At 31.9% G+C, this 12,869-nt stretch overlaps 1 long non-coding RNA gene across 1 annotated transcript; it reads right to left on the bottom strand.

The window, feature by feature from the left end:
- Positions 1-264: 264 nt before the first annotated feature.
- On the bottom strand, positions 265-12,376 carry LOC133174676 (uncharacterized). The gene is made up of 3 exons (XR_009719166.1): positions 12,306-12,376; positions 10,043-10,166; positions 265-335 (listed from the first exon to the last, which is right to left on the bottom strand). It is a non-coding gene; the product is annotated as an uncharacterized LOC133174676 (long non-coding RNA).
- Between the last annotated feature and the right edge of the window lie 493 nt (positions 12,377-12,869).

The raw sequence follows: 12,869 nt of genomic DNA, 5'->3' as shown, positions 1-12,869 counted from the left end.
CGTTTAACTTCACAGCCGTTTGTTGCTCGAGTACGACTGAGTCAACCATTTTTTGTCACGTCACCTACATATTGACGTCATTTTCACTTTGTGACGTCACAAACACGGAGCAAAACATTATATAACACCTGCTATTTATAGAATATATGTATGACTTTATGTGTGCCAAATTTCATTCTGATCTGAATTGTGATTTTGTAAATATAGAGATAGTTCGCGAACTTTTTGATCACCCCTCGTACACACATTCAGAAATATACTTACTATAGCAAATAATGCAGATAACGCAGCTAACGATAAAGACCACACCCCCGACAATAGGACCAACAATTGTCCTGAAAATAATCATAATTTAAAATCACATCTTACCATACATATCTACGTCTATCTAATAAATATGTTTACATTATTTCCTTGACAATTTTTTTTCTTTATCTATTTCTTATTTTTTGGTATGTTTTCTCATTGCTTTTGTATTTTATTTTGCTTTGTTTTATCAAAGGAGGATGGGAGGTGAGGTGGGTGGTGGTGGTGTCAAAACACTAATTACAAACACCTTATTACCATTTGAATATGAATTTTCTGCAATGTCATTACTAAAACAATTAATAATATGAAAAAGGCCATTTTATAGGTGTACATATAAAACAATTTGTCATCATTGTAATGTCTGCAACATGCAAAGTATTTTACTTTTATTGCAAATCGTTATTCTGGGTGTCCTTTCAAGCATTGCAATTTTCTCCATGTTTTAGTTTCCTATATATAGGAACAAGGAGAAACTACCAGCTAGTTACATGTAGTTAGAGCCCTTTGCTTATAGTGGCTTATTTAAATTGTTTATTGTACGTTACGGTAGCTCAGTTGTTAGAGCGCTCGCTCAGGGATTGGAAAGTCGTGGGTTCAAGCCCCGGCCGTGACTTAGCTAAGTTAATAAAAATAAGAAGCAATTGCTCCATCGCCAAGCTCTCGGTGAGACCTTAAAAAGAGAGGACCCGTGTCACGGTATCGTTTGCGCGATAAAAACCCCTTACTGCCCAATGGCCCTGAGTGCCGAGTAAAGGTCAAAATTTGAAACCCTTTCACGGTGTATGGTAACGTCTCTATATGAGTGAAAAATTCTCGAAAAGGGAGGTAAAACAATACACAATCAATCAATCAGTCATTCAATAGATTGTATGACTGATAAATAAAAAAAATGCATATAGATCGTCAGACAGAATAAATCTGGATATTAAACTGATTTTAAAGTCAGATGTTTCATTTATTATTCTTGTAAGTCTTATATCTTCATTGCATTTTTGAAATTAATTTGTTGTCAAATAAAGGTTCTTCGTGAATTCGTTAATTCATTGCTGTTTCATACGTGCATGAAACATAATCTGTTTTACTTTGTTTGTTCGCTTTTTTTTACTGAATTCTTGTAGAATTTAAAGCTGGAAGAAAAGAAGTTAATACTTATTTGTACAAATGCAGCTTTAATTTAATTTAGTACAAGGTAATATTCTAACAAACTCCATTACATTAGTTATGTTTAACAATTTGCAATGGAAGAGTTAGCCTTGTTTAAAACTTAGGAATCACGCGTGTTAAAAATGGATATGATAATCAAAGTAATCATTTTGTCATGAGGAAAACTTTGTTTTAGAACAGTATTTTATTTTTCTAAATGTAATTCTATCAGTAATAAAGTTATTTTTAGAAATTAGATAAATTTAATTAAATATCTGTTCTTTTTAGAAAACCTACATACTAGTAGCTTAACCGTATTTTATTGTATTTTTGGAATGTGACATTTGACATTTGGGATAAAATATTTACACTTTGTAATCTTCTGGAAAATAGTTTTCTTTTATGTTCATGTCATCTATAGTTCATGATAAGTCTATTTCTTTTCATTAAATCTTTTTGGTTATTTACTCAGGTGAAAAAGTAAGTATCCATGATAACATTTTATATGCTTAAAGCCCATTGCCTAGGGAGTAAGTCTTGCTAAAGACATTATGTGGTTAATCTGTTACTCAATGATTAGGTCAGTAATTATATATTATGAAGGGTACATGGCATGACAACATTTGTGCATCGAATTTTAAAACTTTAAGATAACAGACTGATTAGTATTATAAGACGCAAATTGATTTGTAAATTTAATATATCGGAGCTTTTGCAATTAGGGATACGCATTCCTATGTAGGTCACTTTTCAAAATGCAACAAAACCGCACGGGCGTTTTGACATTTATTAATCTTTGTTTTCTTCAAATTCAGCTTATTTTCTCTTATCAACTGCTAAACTGCTAGGCAGTAGGATAAGAATCGCCTTACGCTAAAGAAATCAAAAGGGAGATATCACTGGTAAAGACAAAAGAAAAAAAATCATCTTTACCTCTCACACGCCAATGAGAGTTACATATCCAACAAAGATGGCTAGAAAGATGAATATTTTAGACATTTCTTCTTATTCTCAGAACAACAACCTGGAAAAACTTGAAGAGGCAGTAGCAAGAGTGAACACGACTGTTAAAGAGAAGACCCAAAAAGTAGAACAATTAAATACTACTTTGAAAGATCAAACCAGTGAACGTATTGCCACTAAAGGACAATTACAGGAAAAAATAAATGTATTCGAGAACTTACAGAAAAACTCGGAAACGCTGAGTTAAATAACCAACCAACAAATGCAAATGGCAATCATGAGTAAAACAATATACAAGTGGTAACTGTTGAGGACCGGCCAACCCTGACCCCTGCACCTCCTCCGCAGCCCTGCTAGCCAACCCTCAAAGATCTAAAATGTGTTTCCCCGTTTCCCAGCTCAACTGCTTCCCAAATATGATTGAAAAGGATCAGAATGGCGGAGGGCGTTCATGGCTCACTTCCATTTCACTAATATTCCATCTCTGAGAGCCATAAAGATGCTTCAATTTATTTTACTGGTATTGCCCTCCAGTGGTTTATTTTCCTGGACCCAGCAAAGAAAGTATCTTTGATAACCTTTAAACTAACTTTCTTTAACCATTTTAAACCTTCTTCCCCTCTACAAACATTAATTTACTCCGATTTCTATAGCAACCAAGTGATGGAGTAGAGGAGTGAGTGAGGAAATTAACCACCTATTCAGTCATGGAGAAAGTAATGTAACAAATTTAGAAAAAGATGGCTTACTCTGAAGACTGTAAATTTTGCGACAGAGACCCCAAACCTTGGAACAGTGGAGGGAACAAGCAATTCTAACTGAAGGCTAAATGTTACTGTCAATGAGGACACACCCTCAGCATCTGTTGATGAGTAACATGCAGCAATGGCCATTGCGTTACAGGAATTATGAAACAAGCATCAGGCTCAGTAGTGAATGCAGTTTCAGACCCCCTCATAATCAGAGGTCCAGAGATGACGGAATACCCAGACAAAATGGATCATGATTAAAATTCGGGGGCGAGTCCTGTTTTAATAGGTCTTCTTATTGTGGAGGTATAGGTCATTTAAGTAAATTTGTCTTCCGAGATTTCTTTCAATGCAACAAAGTTTAATAATAACAACTCTCGCCAGGAATGTGCACCTGTCCCTAACCCTAACCCTGTCTCTGGGTGGGCATACTGGCAACACACTAACCATTAGCAACCAATAGGTGTGTCAAATTTTAACAAGTACAGGGTAAACTTGCTCAACCAAATTTGTTACCATTTCTCAGCAATCAGAGATGACAGTTGCTGTCATATTTCTAGATGTAGAAATTCGATCAAGTGCTTATTAGAACCACCATTATCTCTCTCAAGAAAAGTATAACATTACAGCTTCTAAGTGATAAATGAAAATGAACAGAAGAAAAACATGTTTGCAAGCTTTTAATATTGCATTCAATGATGTGCGAATAAGATCCAATCAGGTATTGGCTACTATAGAGGATTATTTCTCTTGATTCAGACAGTGCTTCACCTTCATACAGAATTGTTTTAACACAGTCAGATAGCTCGAAAGGCAATTCAAAACTTTAGTAAGATCTGTCAGAGTCTGATTTAACTGCTGATCAAAGGTTGCAAATTAGATAAATTCCTGCATGCTAATCGAAATATATTCTCCACAGACTTGTCTGAACTAGGCAAAACCACATTGTATAGACAATATTAAAAATTTGCCTGGTTCAAAACCAGTTAGGAAACAGTTTTACAGAGCATCCATTCAGATGTCAAAAGAAATAAAAAAAAAGTACATAAAATGCTACAAAATTATATAATTGAATTTTCGAACCCTGAGTGGCATTTGCCTGTTATGGTAAGAAAGAATGGGCAGTTGAGACTTCCTTGCGATTACAGAGATCTTGAAAATTTCACAGTCCCAATGTCCTTTCCTCTTCCTCTGTTTGATGCAACTGGGGGGCACAAAAACCAAGTTTTTTATCATCTTAGATTTTTCAGTCTGTCTTCTGGCAAGTCCAAATGAGCCCATGCTTCAAACACAATGCAGCTTTTATTGCACAGGATAATGTGTATTAATGGAAAAGTATTCCATTCGGTTTGAAACATTCATCCATTTCCTTTCAAACACTCATGCCTGCTGTACTTAGAGAGATGAATTTCAAGTCAGTTTAAGTTTATATTGACAATATTTGGATTTTCTCTCAAGACTTTGTCTCACATCTTCGTGGCCTATCTCAAGTTTTTAACAAAATGAGAGAAGCTAATTTGACTCTCCAAATGTCATTTTTCTGTAAAGCAATTAAAATTTTTTGTTCATGATTATTTCTCCCCTTGGAGTAGAAGTTGATTCTGAGAACACAAAAGGTGGTTAGCCAATTTCCTGTTCCAAAGAAAAGAATGATTTTATTAACTTCAAAACTGTTATTTATTTTTTCAAAGTGTAAAGACACTTACATGAAAAATGTTTTCAAAAATTTAAGATTAAAATGAAATTCAAAATAAACCATCTCAACAAAATATCAAATTTCGAGTTGTGAAACTTCATACCATGTTTCGAATTTAACATGGTCCAAATTAATCTAGCATCTCTTAAGTAAGCAGACTGGACCAATCTGCCATTGACAATGAAAAATCTAACGCATCCGAGTACATTGTGTGCATTAAGGTTTTCAAAAGATTAAAATTTTCAAAATGCATTACCATTCGTTTATTGATTTCTTTATTCGTTTAAAATAACTAATCTGTGAAATAGTGTTTGTATCTTCTGACAAGAAAAACTTTCGCACTCTTTTCTTTAGCGTAGATTCATTTGAGACCTCGACCGCAGTTCGCTAATAGAGGGGTTTAGTGAATCCGTCTAAAATCAACACTGTACCGGATAAATATGCCACTTCGAAAAAGCTAAATCGGCCCCCGCAAAACTTTTTTTAAAAATGAAAATCCACATACATGTATACCATGAGGTAGACCATCACTCATGCACAAATTTTAAAAGTATATTTGTTACAGGTGAACATCAAGGATCAGGTGAGATAATCGCCTTTGAAAAGAAATTTCCACGACAAAATTAACTTATTTATAGGAAAATTAAAATTCCTGAGGGCTATTATCAAGATCCTACAGAATTTGATAATTTCCTGCTAAATGTGACCATTTACTACTTAAAATGGCTGATAATGTTTAGTCGCTGTGTATGATTAATTGATTATCATTCCAAGTAACACAGGATGCACATTATTTTACAACATGGAAACATGCCATTTATTTTAAATTATTTAATAAGCAAATGTTAATTAATCATTTTGAAATGTTTGTAAACCTTGTTCTACCTTAATCTTTATTTTAAATATATTCCTTGACAGACAGAACGATTTTATGATTCAAACAGCTTCGATATGGATAACATAATTATTAAACCGTTGAATTAAAAAAATGAATGCTATTTAAAGTTTTTTTTCAATTAAATTATTAAATGCTAATAAGCATTGATATATATATAACATATTTAAAACAAGTTACATTACAAGCAATAGATAATGTGACAATATTGGATTAAGACAATCTAATTAAAGCAATAAAAAAAACATGTATGCGAAGTTTAGTTTAACAAGATATAAATTTTACTTAAGTTTAAAACTTTTACAGACTCTTTTGAACAGAATTTTTAAAAAGTATATAGTTTATAAAAGAATTAAGATTTTTCAGAATTGAAGGTAGAAAAACGTTCAAGAATTAACGTGATTCAGAATATTGTATCCGCTAAAGGCAACATTTTCACCTTTAGGCCCAACAAATCATATGTTGCCCAAATCCCAGTCTATAACTGTTTTGTTATACATTCACACTAAAAACCTTTAAACAGATTTACTCATATAATTAAACAATTTCTTTATAAGTAATATTGTGGCTTTTTAAATAAAAATGACAACAACAAAGAATGAAAAAAATCATCATGAAATTATTATGAGACAGAAATTATTTATCACAAAACATTATTTCTTCCGTGACGCCATCTTTCAAATAGCATATGCGGTAACTCTTGAAACTTCGGCTATTTCCGTGGCTCCGATATTGAACGACGACTAATTACTTGTGATGTAGCACAACAATGAAATTGTTAGACCGATGAAAAAACGAACATATTTTGTTGGACTTGTTATTTGTAATAAATATATAGAAAGGTATTTATAAGAGTATTACAATGGAATAGTCGCCCGCGTGGCGCAGTGGTTAGAGCGTCTGCTCTAGAGTCGCGAAGTAAGGAGTTGATCCTTACGTCGCGGGTTCGAATCCCACTGTGGGACGTGGAGACCGGTCCTTCGGATGAGACCGTATAAACCGAGGTCCCGTGTCGCAGTAGGTGCTGGCACGAAAAAGATCCCTCACTGCTCAATGGCCTAAGTGCCGAGTATAGGACAAAATTTGCAGCTCTCCACCGGCAAGTGGTTGCGTCTCCATATGAGTGAAAAATTCTCGAGAGGGACCGTTAAACAACAAACAATCAATCAATCAATACAATGGAATATATTTTTCCATTAGTAGGTTCAACTTTGAACTCTTTGCTTAAAACTGTTTGATAACAAGGTTTACAAAATTTTTTGTTTACCAAATTTTCATAGAAAAAGCTGCATCTTTGATCTAGAACATTCACATATCCTATGTAGGAGAAAATAATTTCTGTAGCGTATGTTCACAAACTTACAATTTGAAAAATCAAATTTTCTTAGTAAAGGTCTGAAAACAGAAGTAAAATTTTAAATCACACAATCAGTTTGACTTTTTTTTATACACTCCGAAAAATCTAACAGTGATTTGAAATTTCCATCATCGTCGAATAAATCTTTAACATGCAAAATCCCACTAGTTATTTAGTTGTTGTTTTTTTTTTTTTTGTTTTGTTTTTTTTTTAAATTATGTATTTCCTCTATAAACAAAATTACATTTGTTCCATATAAGCTGTTGAAGAACTTTATCGGAAAACATTACAAGGCTTACGTTTATGCTTGAAGGAGCATAACATTTGTCGATAAAAAAAAATACGTAGTTTCTCCAATTTCTCCGTATTTCCAATCTTTCTGTCGGAGAAATGTAATACGTTAAGAGTATCAATATTTAACTTTTTACAATAGCCATCAAAAATGTTGTACAAAAAAACCTTTGTTTCTTAACAACCTAGGTACCCAAGCCGCTTTTAAAGCTTTTAATTTACATTCAATATCAACAATTGAGAGGCCACCTTTTGAAATTTTACCTGTTAGCGTGTTACATTTAATTCTCTCATTTTTATCCCAAATAAAGTTAAAATTTAATCGTTGAATTTTTTTAATGTAAGCATTATCAAGAAGACTTAGTACTGAAGTTTAAGTTTAAGTTTAGATATAGCAAGTGTCTTTATTACACATGATTTGCAAAATAATATTATAGTCTTCTTCTTTTCCAGAGTTCAAAAATTTTCTCAATATCGTGATAAATTTTCATCCAATTTTTAGTGTAACATTCTCCCTTATCGTGTCCAGTGAAAATTCCCAAGCATCTTACTGCTTTAGTCGTGATTTTTATACCGTGGAGTTCATCGTACATGTTTTTAGTTCCAATAACAGAACGCATTCTCTTTTATATATGTTTATATTTGATCCTGCATGTTCAGAAAATTCTTGTAATTTATCCAGAGTGCGTTTCATTGATATTTCGTCTTTTGAAGCTACAGTTAAGTCGTCCGCATGTTGTGTAGTTCATCCTGCGTGTTCACAAAATTCTTGTAATTTATCCAGAGTGATATTTCGTCTTTTAAAGCTACAGTTAAGTCGTCCGCATGCTGTATGTTTTTAATTTCGCAATTATTGATTTTTATACCTTTTATATCTTTATCACATTTTATCTTCATAGCCAATATTTCTGCGACAAAGAGGTATAAGAGAGTGGAAATGGGACATCCTTGCCAAATGCCTCTTGCCATTTCGCAAGTTTTGGAGAGCCAGTCGTTTTTTTTCATCTTAAACATTGGGCTTGTATAGAAACTGTTTGTCCGCTTCATAAAACTATTGCCAATATTAAATTTTTGTAAGACTTGAAAAAGAAAACTTCATTCAACTGAGTCAAATGCTTTTTCAAAGTCTAAGAAAAGTTAAATGCCATCAGAATTTTCTGTTTCACAGTATTCAAAAACGTTAAGTACTAATCTGGCATTTTCGCCGAAATATCTTCCCTTTGTGTATGCAGTTTGATTTTCGTTAATTAACTTAAACAATATATATTGTAACCTTTTTGCAAAGACAAAGGCAATAATTTTGTAATCCGTATTAAACTTAAATTTTAAATTTTTGTCGTATAAGCGTGTTGTTCAGCTTTAAAGTTTTTAATCTTTTGTAATTAAATTTATCAATATTTCCTTCTTCCATATCTTCTATTTCGCGTTCTATTGATCTTATCTTTTGTTCAACTGTTGTTTTTTTTTTGTTTTTTGTTTTTTGTTTGCAAAATAAACAGAAAAAGCTAATTTTTTTTTAAATCTTTCTTTTGATCAACTCCCATGTCATAATAGGACTTAAAGAGGAATCTATATTGTGAATAATATCTAAATAAATATTCTTTTTTTTTTTTTGTATTTTTCGTTATCGAGATAGGAAACATTAAGTTTCCAATATCCCGGACCTTTTTTCGTTTTATTAATATAAAAATTAAATTTTAAGTATCTATGGTCACTCATTCGACTTCCATTTGAATGGGCACTTGGAATTTTTCTAACTTTAATATCTGCTACGCTATAACGAAAGGATTAGTTTAATATATAAATTACTGCTATTTAAAAAGATGCATTAAATGTTAATTATCTTATTGAAGTCAGCGTTATGACCTTCGAAGGGAAGAGATATACATTTATTGCATGATAGTGAGGGAGACATGAAGATTTCTTCGCCCATGAAAAATCATATTCCCCTCGGGCGTTGCCCTCGAGGAATATGATTTTTCATTGGCGAAGAAATCTTCATGTCTCCCTCACTATCATGCAATAAATTGTTTATCATACCGAATCAAGCACAGTGCAGGAAATATAAAGAAGCTCCAATGAATAAAGTAAAATTTGATAAGAACAATATATGTAACAGCTGTAAGTTACACCACTAGTCGCGCTTCATAAAAATACATTCCTTCGTGACAAATAAGTGTGATTTACACACTATATAACATTCAAACCAACCCATGAAAACACTTTTCTAAATATTCATATTTTCAAAATTTGAATCGACACTATCAATCAATGACATAAACATTCTAACTCAGTAGTAACCATCTCAGTCGCCGAATTGTGACAATCGTGAAACACAAAGGTTTGTTGCAGGGCAAACACGATGGTCACGTGACTGTCTCGGCCAATCAGATTCTATTTAACGAGTGATTATTTATATGAGGTATAATAAATTGCTTTGTTGACGATTGATATTCATTCCAAAGATTGTTCACTTCCTTTCAAAAATACTGAATTTTCCATATCAACGCGTAATCTGTCTTACTGAATAAGATCCATGCATGAATATTCTACTATCAAAAATTTCAAATATCCTTGCTTTATATTATAATAATTATACAACTATGTTTGAAATAATGTGATAAATGCTTTAATCTTACTCAATACTGATACAGTTGATGGTCCCTGTACAGACACTACCCCACGGACAGCAATATATTGTACCAGTGCAGCAATGGTAACTTGAATATGGACATTGGCTATCAGAGTAACAAGTCTCGTAACCTAAATTACAATTAAACTTATCAATACTGATTATAATGAATCATTATAGTATGCTTTCTGAGGAATTCTGTTTTAACAAAATAGTTTTGCATGAATGTTTTGTATCATACATCCTCTGAGAATGAACATTTTATCTTATTAAAAAAATAATTTCAAAACAAATTGGTAATGCTTCTGATTTCAAAATTTAATATTTCAAGGAAACATGGATTGAATCAGACTTTTTTGTGATGACTTAAAAATCAAACAGGGTAGTAATACCTTCATGCTTTTGGAAATTATTATACTAAAATATGAAGATAACGAACAGTATTCAAGCTCAAATTCCGTTTAAACAATACAACTCCGGAGAAGAACAAACAAAGACCTACAAAAACATCAGAGGTGGGATCAGGTGCCATGGAGGAGTAAGCATTCCCTGCCGACCGGTCACACCTGCCGTGTGCTCCTTGTCATGATCGGGAAAGAAGGAAAAAGATAATTCAATGTGTAAATAATGGCCTAACAATTAATATGAAAACTTCAGTCAGCATTTGACTTAATGATAGGTTGTATTTGTTGACAAGGTCATTGTGTCGACCATAAAATTTGCAAAATGATGACTTCAAAGGAGACTGTTGATCTCGTTGTTTCATCAACTTGTTTGTCAATAGCGTGCCTCGTTCTAGAAATTGTTCGTACGTAGAGCATACTCTTGCGTATCAAAAAACTTAGAAAATATTGATTCACCTTCATTACGAAAGATTACCGTCTTTAAAACATTTGTTATTCCGAAGTTTACACATATCCTCAGCATGACCAGATCAACCAACTGAATTGTGGGCCCGTATAGTGAAGTGGATAGAGCGTTTGCTCTAGACTCGCAGAATAAGGAGTATTTCCTTACGTCGCGGGTTCGAATCCCACTTCGGGACGTGGAGAGCTGTCCTTCGGATGAGACCGTATAAACCGAGGTCCGTGTAGCAGTAAGTCCTGGCACGAAAAAGATCCCTCACTGTTCAAAGAACCTAAGTGCCGAGTACAGGTCTAAATTTGCAGCTCTCCACCGGCAAGTGGTGGCGTCTCAATATGGGTGAAACATTCTCGAAGGGACAGTTACACAAACAAAAAATAAACCAAATGAATTGCTGGATGAGCTCAATAAAACCTTTTTCCAATTTATTTCGAGATGTATAATTATGAAAGAAAAGTGCAACAAAATAAAAGGTACGCGAATAGGTAAAATTGAACAAGGTGGACTAAATATGAACCATACCATTTACCCGCCTTCGTATCCTTTATCATACTTAAATGGGTCAAAAGAATCCTAACAAACACTAATTGATCATGGCCGCAATTTTTGATAAAAATACCGGATACTTAAAACGATAGTGCCCAGAAATCTTTAGCTTCATAATCAGAAGTCAAATTCAGTACACACACACACGTATATATATATATATATATATATATATATATATATATATATATATATATATATATATATATATATATATATATATATATATATATATATATATATATATATATATATATATATACTCATATATATATATATATATATATATATATATATATATATATATATATATATATATATATATATATATATATATATATACTCATATATATATATATATATATATATATATATATATATATATATATATATATATATATATATATATATATATATATATATATATATATATATATATATATATATATATATATATATATATATATATATATATATATATATACTCTTTTATGATCCCCGATTATCACAAAAAAAATGTTATATTTTTAACAATTTAAACTGACTATTAACAATATGAAACAGTTGAAAATATGTATTTCGTGATTTTGTGATTAATCATCTTCCTATACATATTAAAGCCGTCTAAGACCATTTTGATATTGCATTCCGTTGTCTTGGAATAACTAAGCAGCTCTTAATATAAATAGGTAATTAAAAACAATTTACCTATTAACAACTAAACTCGAAACGTTCAGTCACATTTAATAACATAAATTCGTTGACTACTGATTGATTAATTTCATACGAGAAACCTTTATCTATTAACTGGTGATAAATGAACGTCAACTATAAATTTTGGACTGTTTGAATTTCCTTACCGTCTGTAATGGAAAAAAGGCAGATAAAACCAAATAAAAGAAAAAGTAACACAACCCTGCAGGTATCCATTCTTAATTTCGGATGTCGATTGCTTGATTTCGCAATAACCTGTATGCATCACGGATCATTTGTGTGGAATTTGCAAGGTTCAATCATCTTTCCTGCATAGTCAGAAACATCTTTGGAATAATATAATAATTTTGAACACAGATATTTATCAAGTCTTTGCTCGCCAGACCTGAAGTTGATAAGATCAAAAAAAGGATATTATTTTTTAAAAATTAGTTTAGTTTCATGGTAAGATTTCATATGGCTCTTTTTGTTTTGTACATTAGTATAGAATACTCTGGGTTTTTTTTTTTTATTTTATTTTATTTATTTTATCTATTTATTTATTTATATAAAGTGCAGATCCAGGAGATGGGGAGGTAAAATTAGGCAATTAAACCAGAACTACTTAGTTAAAAAATATCAAGAGAAAAACCGAAGAAATTGTACAGATAATAAACAGAAAATTCAATATTTGTAGGCAATATTTTGTAGTAGGATATGAAATTTATTTC

This window comes from Saccostrea echinata, unplaced genomic scaffold (genome assembly GCF_033153115.1).
Source record: "Saccostrea echinata isolate AGI-Se365-2 ecotype Australia unplaced genomic scaffold, CSIRO_AGI_Sech_v1 ptg000058l, whole genome shotgun sequence".
In the NCBI taxonomy this organism is placed as follows: Eukaryota; Metazoa; Mollusca; class Bivalvia; order Ostreida; family Ostreidae; genus Saccostrea; species Saccostrea echinata.
The sequence above is the reverse complement of the archived record's forward strand: the minus strand, read 5'-3'. Positions and strand labels throughout refer to the sequence as shown.